We start from the raw sequence: 17582 nt of genomic DNA on the forward strand, positions 1-17582 counted from the left end.
CCATTGGTCCATGTTTGGAAGTTCCTAACTTGGAAATTCGCTAAGCAAGAATTACTCGCCCAACAAATTTGCGAATTTGCATAATTCTGAAGATCAGTGTTCTGCATAATTCTATAAATCAGTGTTCTGCATAATTCTACAGATCAACTCACTTGCCCAACGAGTGTACAACTTTGCAGAATTATACAAAAACTAATCTAACCCGTTTTATGCATCTTTAACTAGTCCATACCACTCCAAAACCAGTGCAGAGATCATTCAATTATCAAACATCAATTCTATCTAATTATTCATACCAATTGAATGCAAAACACATTTAAACCACCAATTATTCTCAATTAATAGGAAAAACACACATATTCAAAGTTTTCAACATCATAAGCAATCTCGCATATCATATACATCAATCAATCACAAATTAAACATACAATATGCATTCTTAATAGATTTATGAATTGAGACAGAGAAATTAGCTTCCCTTACCTGGTATCTTGCTTAAACAACTCTATAAACGTCAAACATCTCTAACTCCACATGATCCTCTATCGACACATAGAAACATCACAAGAACGATAAAGACATACCATTATGATAATTGATCAGTAGAGACTTATATTGATAAATAAAACGATGCATGCAAGCGGAAGAGAGCTTACATGCAACAGAAAAGACAAAAAACAAGAGCGGAAACTTAACTTACGTGAACAAAGAAATTGATCGGTCCAAATTAAAGAACTCACCGAGAGGAGCAATCCTACGGTCTCAATTCTTCAATCAAACAACCAGAAAGATAGAACTCTTAGAGAGAAGTCAAAGAGCTATAGAAAAGTAGTTTTTAGAGAGATGTTGTGTTTCAAAATAATGAAACTTGTTTATAACAACTCTATTTATCCTAAAACCTTTTAATATTAAAATATTCGAGTCTTACTATTTTTAAACCACTATCACTTCTAAAATACCATTTTCTAGGGTTTTACAAAAATTCACTAAAAATAGTTACACTACTAGAAATTCTCATATTACATGGGAGTTTGTTTTTGCAAATTTATTAAAAAAAATTGCAAGAAAAGACTTTTTTCTGTCATTTTTTCTACGAATTTTAATTGGCAAGTAATTTCTTCGTGGGTAATCATTTCCTACAAAATTATAAAATTTGCAAGTATTTCCTACAATTTTTTTTGCGAAAAGTGTTTTATACAAAATATTTTGCAAGAAAATTGGTAGCAATTTCTTGCAAATTTTTTTTCACAACAAAATTTGTAAGTATTTTCTACGAAAAAAATTTCAAAACAAAATTGGTAGGAAATATGAGTTTTTTTAGTAGTGTTAGAAAATTATTTTTGACTCAATTTTTTGTGTGATAATTTCTATTAGGTTATATTCAATTGTAGAATATTCACATCTCACACAATGATGACATATTTAGAGTTGTCAAGATTTGGTGATTAAAAACTAATGAGCATAACTTTTTCTACAAACCACAGATAGAGATGGTCCAAAAAGAAAAGTTGTTGGAAATGAGGTGAGGAATGCACTCATCATCATTTACGGTATTTTTTTTAGTAATTTTTACCCATTTATCTATATTTTACAACTTTATTTGAGATACTCATAATACTTAGAAAATTTTGAAATTTTCAAATGTTGTAAATTTTGGCTTGAAATTTGTAAAAACAAGGCCACAACTTAACATATGTTGTCCCTGCAACAAGCATAAATTAACATCAGTTATAAATCCAACAAACATTAATTTATGTGTATTTTAGGAACAACGAACGTTAATTGACATCGCTATAAAGTTGATCCTTCAACAAACATAAAAAGTCTAAAATAACATATCTAAACATTCGTTTCTGTGTTAGTTTTATGATGAAAATCATTATTTTTTCTAATCTTGATGAATAATTATAGTCATTTCAATTAAATATTATTTCTCACACAAATATGAAATTGCTAACTATTATAAGCTTTAGCACCCTCACATTGTTCATTTGAAGTTCTAAGGAAACAATAACTTTCAACTTAGGATATAATATGATACATACAAAGATATTTTCTGCTGCTTGAATCCAACGCAAGTTGAATGCCACTATTTCAACCTGGATTATAATCCTGCAGATTTTCAGTTTTTAACAAATAAAACTTTTATTGCAAACGATGTGAAGTGATATTTTATTTCCTGTTATTGACATTATGTAATGACTAAATTAAAATTTTTAGTATTTGGAAGAAGAAAAGGAAGAGGTATATTCTTTACAATGAAAAAGCGAATGTGTGGTTTTGTAGTGTAAGGTGTGGATGGAAATAGATCAATGATTTCATAACAATTATAAAAGTCAGTTAATGGAAGCCATGTTAGACATATTTTTTGCGTTACAATTCAATGTGTTACACACATCTTTATGGTCAATGCAGTTAAGTCATTTTGTACCTTAACTTCAGTATGTTATATCTTAATGCTTTTCCAGCTTTCATTTCTATGTTATTGTTTAATTTGATTGTTTAATACACCATAACATATATGGTTAATAATCAGCGAAGGAAATAACGTGGTGGCCAATGTTGACATTTTTATAGTAAATAAATTTATTTTTCTTATAAATAATTGTATTTAATAATATATTATATTCATTTAACAAACTGAAATAAATATTATTGTAATTGTTCATTATATATGTATATATGTAATGAATATTAAATGCTAATTATAACATTAAGCATAATAATGAAATGAAATGGAAGATTTGAACGTTAGGGAGGTGTAGTTTGATTGTAAATATTGACAAATTTAACTACAATGATAACTTGTCTTGTAAGTAGTAAGAAATGAGCATGTTGTATATAATAGTCTGACATAAAATAAAGGAATCCATCAATGCTTGATTGTTAAAAGCCTCACTAATTTATCATCAATTGTTCGATAGAAGAAGAAGAATCTACCTTTTCTTTCGAATAGAAAATGTTTTCATTAGTTGTTCGAATCTGTGTTGAACTATTCATAATTTAACATTAAAAATATAAAAAAATTTATTAGAAAACGTCTCCCAGATTCTATTTTCTACTTGCAAACTTTAAACATGCAATGTTTTACTTGTGTGAGACATGGGAATTTTTATTACAATGCAAGTCCCCACATGTGAAGAGACACACATCAATATGAGAAACTATGTGAGCCATGAGAAATACTATTAAATTTCACAATTAAGTTTTCACGGAAAATAGTAAAAGCAACATGTGGTTCAATCTCTGTCAAATAATCCAAAACCAAGTAAGGCAATTACTGGAACCATTCAAAGTGGCCTGAAAAATTTTAAGATAAAAAAAAGCATAAGGACATTCATGATCAAATACATTTATCTTGCATTAAAAGAATAATCTCGAAGATGAACGACCCATAATTCACTAAATCCCAAAATTAATTATATGCTTAAAGCTACTATTAAAGCTTCTTGGATTGCTCATTGTGCTAAGAAATCTCTCAAGATGAATGGAAAGCCATTCCAATCCAATAACTAAAATATTACACTAAATAATATTATAATAATGTAAATTTATTATAAATTTAAGAACAAAACTGGTTTAGAGAGTACATGTATAGGAAATAGTTTGCCTTTCATTTGCTGATCTCATATATGAGAATAGAATGATCGAAATAAATAATTACGGACTATAAATAAGATTCAGATCAAATTACCAAATCAACATTATAAAGTTTAATAGTACCTCTTTGATGTAAAAGTTAGCTTCATTATGACCATATGTTTTCACATTTCTTGTTGACCTGTCAAGAAATAATACATTTTTTTTAGAGAAGAAACAATAACATTTTACATGTGGTTGAATATCACTAAATAACTCAGTTATAAATAGAAAATCAAAGGTGATAAGTGATCCAAAAAAAATATATAAAAGACAATGCTTAAACTTAAAAAAGATGGAGCTCGTTGAAATAAAGATATGTTGATCTCTTGGCAAGCATACTAATAATCAACTGTAGTATAATTATTTTTAAGTAAGAGTGTCGATCCTACAAGGAACAAATTCAATTAAAATAGATAATTATCTCAATCAACATATATATATATATATATATATATATATAATATTCATTTGATTTACCATTGATTATTATACTAAGTTGGCATAAATATAATATAGTAAAAGCAGAAAGTTTAGAAAAAGTTCAGTAAGGGAAACTGGGATTGAATTTCACCTATCTCACTTGTCTTGAATCTGGATAAATATAAATATACAACATCTGAATTTAATAATATTGATGCAAAACCCAAAAATCATTTGTACTGATTCCTCACGTATAAAATTCATTTGATTAGTCCCCTGAATATTGGTTCCTCACATATTCAACAAATTAATCCAGCATTATGTTCAAGTGTTATAAGCAATTGATATATTGAAATCTATTCCTAGCATTACAATACATCAAGTACCATTGTTCAGATCATATTTTCAGAAACACTTTCCAGTTAGATCTAAAAAACACAATCAAGAATCTATTGATCAGATAGAATCAAGCATTAAGAACAAAACAATAATATTGAGTAGAAACAGAAATGTTATATATAAATATCACCAGATTACATCCAAGTTTGAATTGATTACATTCAATCCCAAGAGAAGAGATTAGCCATGCATGGTAGCCATTAAAATCCTAAGAGCTAAGAAGAAAATCCTAGAAACTATGGATCTTGTGTTGTTCGTCCTTCCACACAATTTCGTTCCAGTCTTTTTGTTCTTTTTGAACTCATGGAATATATATACTGCACGAGCTCTTGCTTAAGCTAGTTGAGTCTTGCTTAGATGAGAATGTACTTCATGTTGAAGAAAGATACTCTCACTAAAGCGAGAATGATGCAAGCTTCACTGTCTGGTGCTCGAACTTTCGCTTAGGCGAGAGTGTTTCTCGCTTAGGCGAGAGTGCTTCTCGCTTAGGCGAGAATGGCGACAAGTGTCTTGCTTAGGTGAGATTGCTTTGGCTTGAGCGAGATTACTTTGATTTGAGCAAATTGTGGCACAAGTTCTTCCCTTTTGTCTCTGTTTCTTGATTTCTCCTTTACTCTTTTTTAAGTTCTTTCCTCCTCTACTTTAGTTTACCTGAAAAATACACAAAATAGGGATCAAATGATTTCTTTTAAGTAGAAACTTGGAAACGTGTGATTGAAGCTCATTTTTCCTAGATCAGGGACAATCAAATATCATATAAACACAAATTACAAGCAGAAGTGTCAAAGTTTCGTATGAAAATTACTGATTTTTGGCACTTATCAACTCCTTACAACCTAGCATCTTGCTCTTCGTCAAGCCAAGTACTAAGATCTAACAACCATTTAAAACTCAAACTTTGAAATTGGTTATTGAGAAATTATTTTCACAGTTCCTTACCAGAAAACTTTTGCATTCCAAACCACATATTCAAAATAAAAAGCAAACGATGAATCCAATTGTCAAACAAAAGTAGGATAAAGTGCAGCAAATTTTTCAGGAAAAGCAATTGTAAGAACAACTGATTCTAACCAAGGAAATTCTCTCTTAGATCTCACAGGCATGTGTTTCTCTCATTTTCCACTGAAATTGAACAAATCAAAATTGCCAGTCATTTTCAATCCAACCATAAACACACAATCAACATGGATCTTAAGGTATTTTCAAGACTGTAATGAGGCTAGGCTTCCAAGAATTATGTTTTTCAAGATAACATAAGCACAACTTTAGAAAGGAGAACATATCACAATTCAAACCCAAATCCATTTCTACTCTCAATTTATCACAATTCAGACCTCAATACACAAAGCGTTTCTTTTTCATTCATAATTCACTCTCTCTTTTTTGTTCTTTTTTTAGTAGATATATACATTCCTTCACAATACTAAAGAGTAAATTATAATACTCAGCCCCTATCTTCCTTGAGTACAATTCCACCAACCAGTTACCCTTACAGTTGAATAAAATGAACCTATGCTCTTTATCCCTAAATGTGCAAAAGGGAAAGGATAATAATTAAAGTTGAGATTAAGGTGCATAATTCAAAAAAATTAGGCTCAAATAGGCTATCAACAAACGATGACTATTTACAAGTTGGTTGTTTGGCACTGAGTTATATATGGTCAACAAAAAAAATGCCTTAATCATGTCCCTGCTTCTAATGTGATGTTAATATGCCTAATATTTCTAAGGAAAATACAATATTTTATTCTCACTTATTATTATCTAATAACAATATATAACAATATATCAAGTTATCTCATAATATTTAACAATATCTCAAGATACATTTTAATTTGTAACACTATAACAATATCCAAGAATATCAACTAATATCTAACAATATCTAATACCATTTTTTCTAATTCAATAATTATTCAAAAAATATTATTTCTTAGAAAATATTTTAAAATAAAATAAATCCTTTAAATTATGACTAATAAAAAGTTTCATCTTTTACTTGAAATGATTAATCATATTTGTATATTTTTCTAATTATTAAAATTTCTAGAATCTCACACTCTTAGACTTGCAAGAATATTTGAGGAGTAACAATAATAGAAAATGACAACAATAATCATAACAGAGAACACTAATATTTTTAATGTGGGAAAACCTTCTCATTATAAGAAGTAGAAATATATGGACATAAGTCAGTTAATTAAGTTCCACTTAGTTGAGTACAATAGAGTTAAATAAAAAGCACAAACATGTATTGTATTTTATATAATTTTATTATATAAAATTATTATTCTCTATTTTGTTATTATTGTGGATTACATTAATCAATAAATTATATTATTTTTTAGTATCAATTATATTGCACATGGTTATTAATTTTATGGATAATACATAATTTTGGGTTTCTAATGAATGGTTCCTAATGGGTTGGACCAGTGAACGGTTTGTGATGAACTTGACTGTTCAGTAACATGTTGAGAGGTCTCTGGTCTTTGCTGGTAAGGATATAAAACTGATATCATGTGTTTTTTGTCTTTTGGCATTAAGTCAGTCTTTTGGCATACCCTACCACAAAGAGAGCAATATTCTCTCACACGCAGTTCTGATACCACTCTTCCATCTACATTATTCCTAACTACTAATCAGGGATAACATCCCTACTGGAAATTACTTAAATAAAATAAATAGATAATAATTGAAATTCAAACCTCAAAACTTATTATTCTCAAACGCAGAAAAATTTGAAAATTATTCAACGCGCTTAAAATTAAATAAATCAATTCATAAATGTATCACAACTTCCAATAAACCGACTAAATTAAAAAAAAAAAACATAATCAAAATCCCTAGCCAAAAGTCTCATGTTATCCCTCTCTCCATCGCTACGCATCAACAACATCACCTAGAATATCATCTGCTCCCGTGTGACAAGTCACACGATCATCGCCAAACACAAACATAAATGGTGAGCTAAAAAAAATTAACATATAAGTTAATTCTTGGCCAATACCTTATTACCCCAAGGTTTTTGAACCTGTAAGTCACACAAATAATTGACCATGGACTCAGGATATATCATGCTTCCACGAACTTGCCCGCTCGTGACCCTACCTCTACGAACCTCCTCGCTCGTAGTCTAACTCTACGGACCTCCCCTCCTGTAGTCCAACACACGTGATCCACCAGCTACGAACCTCTCCTCTTGCAGCAACTCTCAAGTGTGAGCACAAAACATACAAACTTCCCCACTCGTATCTCCACACAAGAGTATCAGGAGATGAACCTCCTCGCTCATATCATCATGTGTTCACCACCAGTCATGAACCTACCCATTCATGACACAATCAACATCTCCTAGTCTAAGTCTCACATCACAACACACAAAATGCAAATAAGGAAAGTCACTGCCTTCAACGCTATCGTTTGGCGCTGCCTAAGGGCTGCCAGATGGCATTCCTGCACACACCACCTTGCAACACATTCAACGCTATCCTCGGACATGAAATGAAAGGATTTATTGTCCACAATCAAAACCCAATACGAAAGCCTTCCAATTCCATTACATTATTAAATAACGCGTTCAGCAATGAGTAAAATAACCTAATCACCTACTTAATCAATTAACATTCTCAAAACAAACCTGACCACTTAAAACCAATAAATCCATTAATATTTTCAAAACAAATCAAAATTTAACATGGGTATAAAATTTATTCCAACTTCACGTTTCAAATAAAAACAAACAAACCAAATTTTATTATAGAGAAAAAGTTAACACACACCTAATACTAATTTCACGTTTCAAGTCAAAAAAAAAAACTCCAGATTAAGCCACTGTATACACCCTTTCAAATAAAACGAAACAGGTTTAAACTAAATTCCTAAAAGTTGAAGGTTTCTCATCTAAACAAACATGAATCTTCATCATCCATTTAAACATAATAAACCCCACAATTTTCCAAAGCCCAATATTGTTAATCTTAAATTTTAACAGCCATTTTCATGGAATACTTCAACCAATCCACACACCCTAAATTAAGTTCGACCCATGCAAACACCATCGGAAGAACAAAGCAAATATTATGCAATAAGGCCCACAATCAGAGTAAGAAAGAAATCAAAGCGGAAAAGAAATAAGGGAACCTGATTAGCGCCGACAATGAAAGAATTGAAACTGAAACAGAACACGTGACAACTTTGGGTTCCTCTCGGTGACTCTTCGGTGAAATTGGTAATCGGAAAGATGAACCTTTGTGAGTAAACAAAGAGGATAAAAAAACTGTGTGTTTCCTCTACAATGTGGTAATTAATGTTTTTTTTTCGTAATGACACTGTGGTGGTTTTTTTTTTCTTTTTATCATTTTTTCCTTTTCCATGATCACTCCACCAAAAATAACCTCCCTGCAGTTTTGCCACGATGCTTTTTTTGAAAAAAGTAACTAATTGGAACCTTATTAACCGTCCCGCCTTGCACCAACCTCACTAGGTCCAAAATTGAGTTCGGTGGGGAAAAAAAAGCTTTAGGGTGTAGGAAGATTAAATTCTGGTGTGAAAAACTTTTGGGCTTTTTGGGTCCAATGTGGAACAAGAGTGTAAAAACTAAAACTAGGGGTGAAAAAAAGAACTAGGCTATCAATTCATTCTAAAGAAAATAAAATAAAATAAACGCAAAAAAAAAAAACACAAACATAAATTATATTTTTCACAAACTTTTATACATTTTAGTTTTACTTATTTATGCATCTAAAATTTTCAAAAACAATTTTACTTGCCCGACGAAATAGGGTGTTTATAATTATCCAATGACTTAATCTAACTTATGAAAAATGACACACAATCCAGTATCTCATAGTCAAACAACCTCTTATATCACGTTGCAATAGTACCACACCTTCCACTCAAATACCTTCTAATTAAGGCTACACAATTTATGATTGATACCTTAACCTACTAATGCATTATTTTCCAACATCCCAAAAGTACATACCTAAAGAAACCCATGTTTTACAAAACCTGCAATCTCAATTAGAATTATCATTTTCCCCTTTTTTTTAATTACCATTCCCACAGCCACACATTGACATAAACATACCATCACACTTCTTAAATGGACTCATTCTCAATTAATCCCTGTGTACTATTCCTTCCTGTTTCATCACCTAATTTCTATTCCAATTCACTCACATAGGTCTCTCCCTCCCAGCCAACCATCTAACTTCACAAAACTACGCCTGCACACCGTTAGAGAAGAGAGAAAAGTTAGAGAAAAGAGGACACCACGAGATTTTTATACTGGTTTACTCAAACCTGAGCTACATCCAGTTTGTCAAGGCAACCTTAGCTTGACTTTGCACTATTTCAAAAGTTTTACAAAGTATCCACCCTTACACTTTCAAAATATGCAAAAACACCACAAAAGACTCTTGAATCACACAAGAATCACACCAGCACAGCAAGAACCCTCTTGCAGACCTGGAAAACCACCAAGCACACACACAAAGCTTGAGAAAGATCAAACCTTAGTGGTAGCACAACCTAGCCTACCACAAACCACTTTCTCCAAGCTTCAAACCAAGCCAAAAGCTCCAAGAATTGATCCAAGATCAATCTTCAACAGCTGCAACACCTATGATCACGAAGGAGAGAGTTTCCACAAGTTTCCAGAACCAAATCGTGCTTTAAAATGATCAACAGACCTCTCTTTTGAAAATCACAGCTTTTACAGTCAAACTGTTACGAAATTCAACAGGTTGATTTTCAAATCAATCGGTTGATTTCACTTGACTTAAATGAAATCAGTCGATTAAAAGCTAAATCAACTGATTGAATTTGTTGTCGTTTAAGACTACTGCAGCCAACCTTTTAAACTGTTAAAAATTCATTCAACAGATTAAAAGAGACATTTTAACCTGTTGAAAAACCATTCAACAGATTAAAAACACAATAAAGACCAAACAACATCTAATTAATGCTACATGGTCTACAAAATGAATTACAAACTACAAATACACTTTCTTATTGATGTAACTACATGGAGAGCACACGTTCCAGCCTTGATCATGATGGATATCATCAAATCTCATTTCCTTCATCAATATAGGCTTCATTTGAATGGTAATGGCTTCAAGATAGTTCAAAAGAGCTTCATTCAATCTTCGTCAAATCTTCAAGAGGCAAACCACCTTGGTTTCTCATGTCAACAATCTCCCCCTGATTTGATGAAGCCAACCTCTATTTCCTTTCATCTATCTTCTTCTATCTTTCATTGCAAATGCTTCCATTTGTTGGATACCAATTGATGAAGTGATACCTTAGCTTGAAGCTTGTGAACCTGAAAAATATTTACAGTAGCAATACACACAAGCTAGCAAGTATACAAATGTGATCATTCTCCCCCTATCAATAATATGGGTTCAAATTCAGATTTGATTATTGATTCCAATTTTAATGCTTAGTTTAATGTGATCAATTATCCATTTTCCAATTTTTCTAATTTTTCTCCCCCTTTGGATTCATCAAACAGAACAAATGCATAAAAATAATAAGCATTGCATATCATTTGATTAATAGTGGAAGGGAATACAGCCAACAGAAATTGAAAACAGAAAATAGATGAATAAAGCTGATACAATCAGCCGACTGAAATGAAAAACAACCAACTAAAACAGACAGAACTCAAATTGAAAAATCATAAACACAACGATGCAATGCATGATCCTAAACAACTACCACACTCAGTCATCCTGAGGATCATTTCTGGTATGGAATGAGTGGAGTATATCATTGATGTCATGGATTTGGCCATCTAATGCATTGAACCTCTCATTGCAATATTTTTTATGTTCATGTTGAGACACATTGAGCTCATGCAGCTGGTTCAACACCATCCTCTCAAAATGTGAGTACACAAGGCCTCTATCCTCTGGAGGGTTTTAGGGAATCAAGTCCATGGGTCCAGCAGTTGGTTCTTCCTCTTGATTTGCACCACTTGGACCAGCTTCATGGTCATATGCACCACTAACAACAGCTACAGCAGTTGTCCATCCATATCCCACCTTGATAAAGCCCATTTTGTGCAGATTTTGGTTGGAGGTATGGTTCAACAGCCCAGTTGACTCCTTTAGCTCATCCTCTACATCAATACCAAAGTATTCAATGAATTTAGACACCAAAACCACATATGGAAGCCTAAAATCCGTGAGCCTCTTGGCCTTGAGCATGTGATCACGAAACACATAGATCCAATCCACTTGAATGTTGTGTTGAATGCAGTACATGAGTATCAAATCTCCCTCATTCAATGTTGAATGGTTGCTACCACGTGGAACAAGGATTTTTGTGACAATCATACCAAGTAACCTTTGATCCACCTTGAGACCACCAACATGGAAGTGTTTGATTTCAGCAATAGGATTTCTCAAGCATTGGCCATAGTATTACATCTTGTTGAATTCTGGAACAGACTCAGTTTCACATTTTCTCACTTGCACACCCCTTGGTTTGAGTCCAACCACATCTTTCCAAGCTCTCTTGTTGATCTCCATTTGAACACCCTTGATGCTGGATAGTAGGACATCATTTTTGAACTCCAAGTTGGTGAAAAACACCTTCACCAACTCTGGATAGATTTTCCTTGAAAGTTCAAGGAAGGACTTCAAGTTTTGATGCTTTAGTTGTTGGAATAGGCTCTCAAAGCCTTCAGCCCTTAGCCATGAGAACCTCAACACCTTAGGAATGCTGATCTGCTTCCTATTCATCTCAATGAGGAACACTTAAATGTTGTCCTCATGATCCTCAAACCATGCTTCAATTCTTCCATGACTTTCATGATTTGGAGACCTTGGAGTAGGAGGAGTGTAGTGCTCATCATCAGATTGGGTAGCTCTTTGGGAACAACGAGGCATGATGAGTTTTGGTATGACTGTTTCTAAGAAATGTATGATAAAAATGCAGCAATACAAGTGCAGTATTTATAATTCAACAAACTGATTTTCAGAAACAGTTAATTAAATGATGCAGATTTTTCTAATTAATTCGTTTTAGGTTACCCAAATCAATTTAATGTAGTCCAAAATAGTATCTTATGCATTCATGATGTTTTCAATGTGTTTTTATGAGTGAATCAATCAGTTCAGATCATGTGAGATGCATGCACATCGGAATTGTACACTAGAATGCTTTTTGGCCAAACAATTCTGTAAAAGTAACACATGGCTGATGAAATGGGCAGTTAGGAGCAGATAGTACCTGACAAAAAGATGCTTTCTTTGACTAAGTCAACTTAACAATTCAATTCGTAAGTAAAAGCACAATTTAAGTAAAATCAACACGTTGAAAAACAGAATCGGTCAACTAAAACAGCATCAGAGCATCAGAGATTAAAAACAGAATTTGGTTAAGTGAAATCAGCTGACTGATTTTGAAAATCAATCAATTGAAAATCATGAAATTGAACTTCATTTTTCCAAATTCAGTTTTAATGAAATCAACATACTGAATTGTGAAAACAGTATATTAAAAATCATAGCAGATCAATTTTTCATCATTCAATGGCAGTTTAAGTGAAATAAACATGTTGAAAACAGAATCAACAGGTTGACAGATTATGAATTGTGCAAACAGAGGCAGATTTAAGTGAAATCAACACATTGAAATGCAAAATCAACAGGTTGACTATGACAGTTTTCAACTTTTGCATACAGCGGCAGATTTTTATGAAACCAAAGCATGAGTACATAAGATTAACATGCTACAAACACATCAGACCACATTCTTGATGTCTAAAATGCCTAGTTCAGTTCTTAGCTTGTTAAACCTATCTCTAGCCAATGATTTTGTAAACAAATCCGCCAATTAATTTTCAGTTTTAACAAATTTGATTTCACAATCTCCCTTTTGAACATGATCACGAATGAAATGATGTCTAATCTCTATATGCTTGGTTTTAAATGTTGTATTGGATTCTTGGTTAAATTGATTGCACTAGTATTATCACAATACAAAGGTACCTTGCTTAGCCTTACACCATAGTCCAAAAGTTGATGTTTCAACCATATGATTTGTGCACAGCCATGTCCAGCAGTAATATATTCAGCTTCAGCTATGGAAAGTGCCACACAAGCTTGCTTTTTTCTATTCCATGATATTAGACTTGATATAAGCAAATGGCAAGTACCACTTGTGTTTTTCCTATCCAATTTACACCCTACATAGTCCGAATCTGAAAAGCCACTAAGAGATATGTTAGAATCACATGGATACCATAAACCAACATTGGTTGTTCCTTTAAGGTACTTTAGAATCCTTTTTGCAGCCTTAAAGTGTGATTCCTTTGGATTTGCTTGAAATCTAGCACATAAGCATACTCCAAATTGAATATTTGACCTACTTGCTGTAAGATAGAGCAAATACCCAATCAACCCTCTATATTTGGTTGAATCCACTAGTTGGCCAGCCTCATCTACATCCATAAGACAATTTGTTGTAATTGGAGTGGCAGCTTCCTTGCAATCCTCCATTTTGAACTTTTTCAACAAGTCAAAACAATATTTTGATTGGTTTAAAAATGTTCCATGCTTGAGTTGCTTGACTTGTAGCCCTAGAAAGTATGTAAGCTCACCCATCAAGGACATCTCAAATTCTCCCTGCATAGCTGCAACAAACTCTTCACACAATGTGTTGTTATTTGAACCAAAGATGATATCATCAACATACACTTGAACAAGTATAACGTCATTATCATGTTTTCTAATGAAGAGTGTTTTATCCACTGCACCTCTAGCATAACCTTTTAATAAGAGAAAATTGCTTAGCCTTTCATACCATTGTATTGGTGCTTGTTTCAAATCATATAAGGCCTTTTTCAATTTGAAAACATGGTTAGGATAGAGATGATCCTCAAATCCAGGAGGTTGTGATACATACACTTCTTCATTTAGGAAACCATTCAAGAATGCACTTTTCACATCCATTTGATGCAATTTAAAGTTACACATGCAAGCATATGCTAAGAGTAATCTCACAGCTTCTAGCCTAACTACAGGTGCATAAGTTTCATCATAATCAATACCTTCTTCTTGATTATAACCTTTAGCAACTAGTCTAGCTTTGTTTCTTATAATATTACCATCTTCATCCATTTTGTTTCTAAAAACCCATTTGGTTCCAATTATATTCATATCATTAGTTTTAGGCACTAGAAACCACACATAATTTCTTGTGAATTGATTGAGTTCATCTTGCATAGCCACAATCCAATTACTATCATTCAAAGCATCATTCACATTTTTAGGTTCAATTTGGAATACAAAAGCAACATGTTCACAAAATACGATCCTACGTCTAGTAGATACTCCCTGTTTTATATCACCTATGATGTTATCCTTTGATAAACCTTTAGGTTGGATCCAATCCTTGGGCAATTTACTGTATGTAGCTTTTTCAGTGGACTGTTTTGCCTTTTCAGTCGACTGATTTCCTGCAACAGTGGACTTTTTTGCAGCAGAAATCTGCTCCTATAGTAGATCTTCCTCATTTGCATTCTTTGACACTTGATTTATCAAATTGTGTTTGAGTCCTTCAACCAGCAGCACATTCTTGATGTTGAAAGAGGATCCATTGCCTATGACTCCATTTCCAAGGATTCTTCCTTTGTTGTTGTCTCTATAGGTTACAAACCCTTCGTCCTTCAACTCCAACTTTGCAAATTTGGTTTTATCTCCTGTCATATGTCTCGAATAACCACTATCAAGGTACCACAAATCTTTCTTATCACTTTTCATGACCTGCAAAACAAATTTGGATTATTTGGTACCTTTTGATAGGTTGGGTCCATCATGGTTATGCCTTTCTAGATCCTTTTGGGATCCATTTCATAATCCCTTTAGGAACATCATATTTTCTAGCATGACAATTCTTAATAACATGACCTTTTTGCATACAATAGTTGCATGAAATGAATGGCATGTCACTTAGCATATTTTTTGAAAAGAAACTAGAGAACTTCTTGGTTTTCTTTTGAAAAGAAGGATTGAAACCAAGTCCAGCTTTGCCAAACACACAATTTTGTGAACCAAGAACATCCTCTAAGTTTGCTTCTCCTCTTGTGAACCTTGCACAGGTCTTTATAAGGTATTTCACTTGATTTTTCAAAACTGTGCAGTTTTCATAGGATTTTTCAGTTGACTGATTTCTAAAACAGTCGGTTGAATTACTGTAAATCATTTCCAAATGTTCAAAATCAGTTTTTAAATCAGCTGTTTCTTTTTCTAGTTGACTAACTTTGTTTTTCAGCCAATTATTTAAGCCTTTCAACCGATTGTTTAATGCATAAATCTTGTTTACTTCATTATGCAACTCTTCAAAATCATGCAACAATTGATTATTGTCATTTAAGTCTAGAGAACTTACTTGGCTTGAGGAAGATGACTCATAACCAGCCATGAGACACAAGTTGGTTTCTTCACTCTCATCTTGTGAGGAGCTACTTGTTGTTGAATCATCATTGTCCTCCCATGCAATGTATGCACGCTTTTCCTTTGGCTTCTTCTCCTTTTTTCTATCAACACTATTCTCCTTTTCTTTGTTAGCATTTGGATATTCAATTTTGATATGTCCTTGTTTTCCACAGTTATAACATGTAAAATTAGAAGAGTTTGATTCATTGTGTTTGGAAGTATACCTTTTGGGATTACCTTTGATACCTTTCCTTTTGAGATACTTACCAAACCTCTTGACAAGGAGATTCAAGTTCTCACTTTCACTTGATTCAGCCACCTCATCCTTGAGTTCCTCATTTTTCTTAGTGCTAGTCTTCAAGGCTATGTTCTTAACCTTTTTCTCATTTTACTCAAGCTCATTAAGCCTTTGCATCTCAATCTCATGCTCCCTAAGCTTACCAAACAATGCAGTTGTAGTCAAAGTGGATAGATCTCTTGTTTCTAAGATAGTTGTGACCTTTGGTTGCCAAGATCTATCAAGACACTTTAGCACCTTGATGTTTAACTCTTCCTTGTCAAATTCCTTACGCAAGCCTATGAGATGGTTGACTATGTGAGAGAATCTCTTTTACACATCCTCTATGGATTCTCCTTGTTTCATCTTGAATAGCTCATACTCTTGAATCAAGGCATGCTTTCTTGCTCTCTTAACATCATTGGTTCCTTCATGAGTCACTTCAAGAACCTCCCACATTTCCTTGGCACTCTTGCATTGTGAAACACGAAAAAAATCATCCATGTTGAGAGATGAAGTGAAGATATTCTTTGCATTGCAATCATATTGGGCTCTCCTCCTTTCTTCCTCATTCCATTGAGTCCGTGGCTTATTAACCTGCACATCATCAACAATATGCTTAGGAGTATATGGTTCATTTATGATTGCATCCCATGTCCCTTGATCTATTGACTCAATAAAGATTTTCATCCTAATTTTCCAAAATTGGTAATTAATGCCACTAAACATAGGGGGTCTATGAATTAAGGCACCTTCACCAAAGGGTAACTTGTTTTCAGCCATTTTAAGTAGTTCAAAACAGATTTAGGACCTTACTTGATCAAACTTCAAGTAGCTTGCTCTAGATACCAATTGTTAGTTTTGAAATGGTTGAAAAGCCAAGAAGGGGGGTTGAATTGGCTAGTTAAAAATTTAGGCTATCTTTGCATGCTAAAAACCACCTTTAATTGAATCAAATAGATCACCAAGTTAGGATGCAAACAGTACTGAACTATACACTTTCAATCGATCAAAAACAGAGTTAACAGATTGATTTTACTAAACAAATTTTGTTCTAGTATAATCAATCGATTGAAACTAAAAAACAATCGACTGAAATACTGGGAAAAATGCATAAATGCGAATTTGAATTTTAAACCAGAAACAATGCTCAAGAATGATCAAGACCAGTTCCAAATGATTATACAAACATGCTCAATACTACAGATGCCATGAAAACATGCAAGAACATGAAAAAGATTATTAAAGCACAAGTTCTTGAAACTTTAAAATGAAAATGCAAGAGAGAAAGGTTAGAGAAGAGAGGACACCACGAGATTTTTATATTGGTTCACTCAAACCTGAGCTACATCCAGTTTGTCAAGGCAACCTTAGCTTGACTTTGCACT

The 17582-nt window shown here is 32.9% G+C and overlaps 1 long non-coding RNA gene across 1 annotated transcript; it reads right to left on the reverse strand.

The window, feature by feature from the left end:
* Positions 1-4555: 4555 nt before the first annotated feature.
* LOC146886465 (uncharacterized) lies at positions 4556-8820 on the reverse strand. Its single transcript, XR_014994835.1, has 2 exons — positions 8605-8820; positions 4556-5112 (listed from the first exon to the last, which is right to left on the reverse strand). It is a non-coding gene; the product is annotated as an uncharacterized LOC146886465 (long non-coding RNA).
* Positions 8821-17582: the final 8762 nt, after the last annotated feature.

The sequence above is a fragment of the Vigna unguiculata genome, chromosome 5, assembly GCF_037176805.1.
Source record: "Vigna unguiculata cultivar grain cowpea cultivar isolate G323 ecotype 2 chromosome 5, ASM3717680v1, whole genome shotgun sequence".
In the NCBI taxonomy this organism is placed as follows: domain Eukaryota; kingdom Viridiplantae; phylum Streptophyta; class Magnoliopsida; order Fabales; family Fabaceae; genus Vigna; species Vigna unguiculata.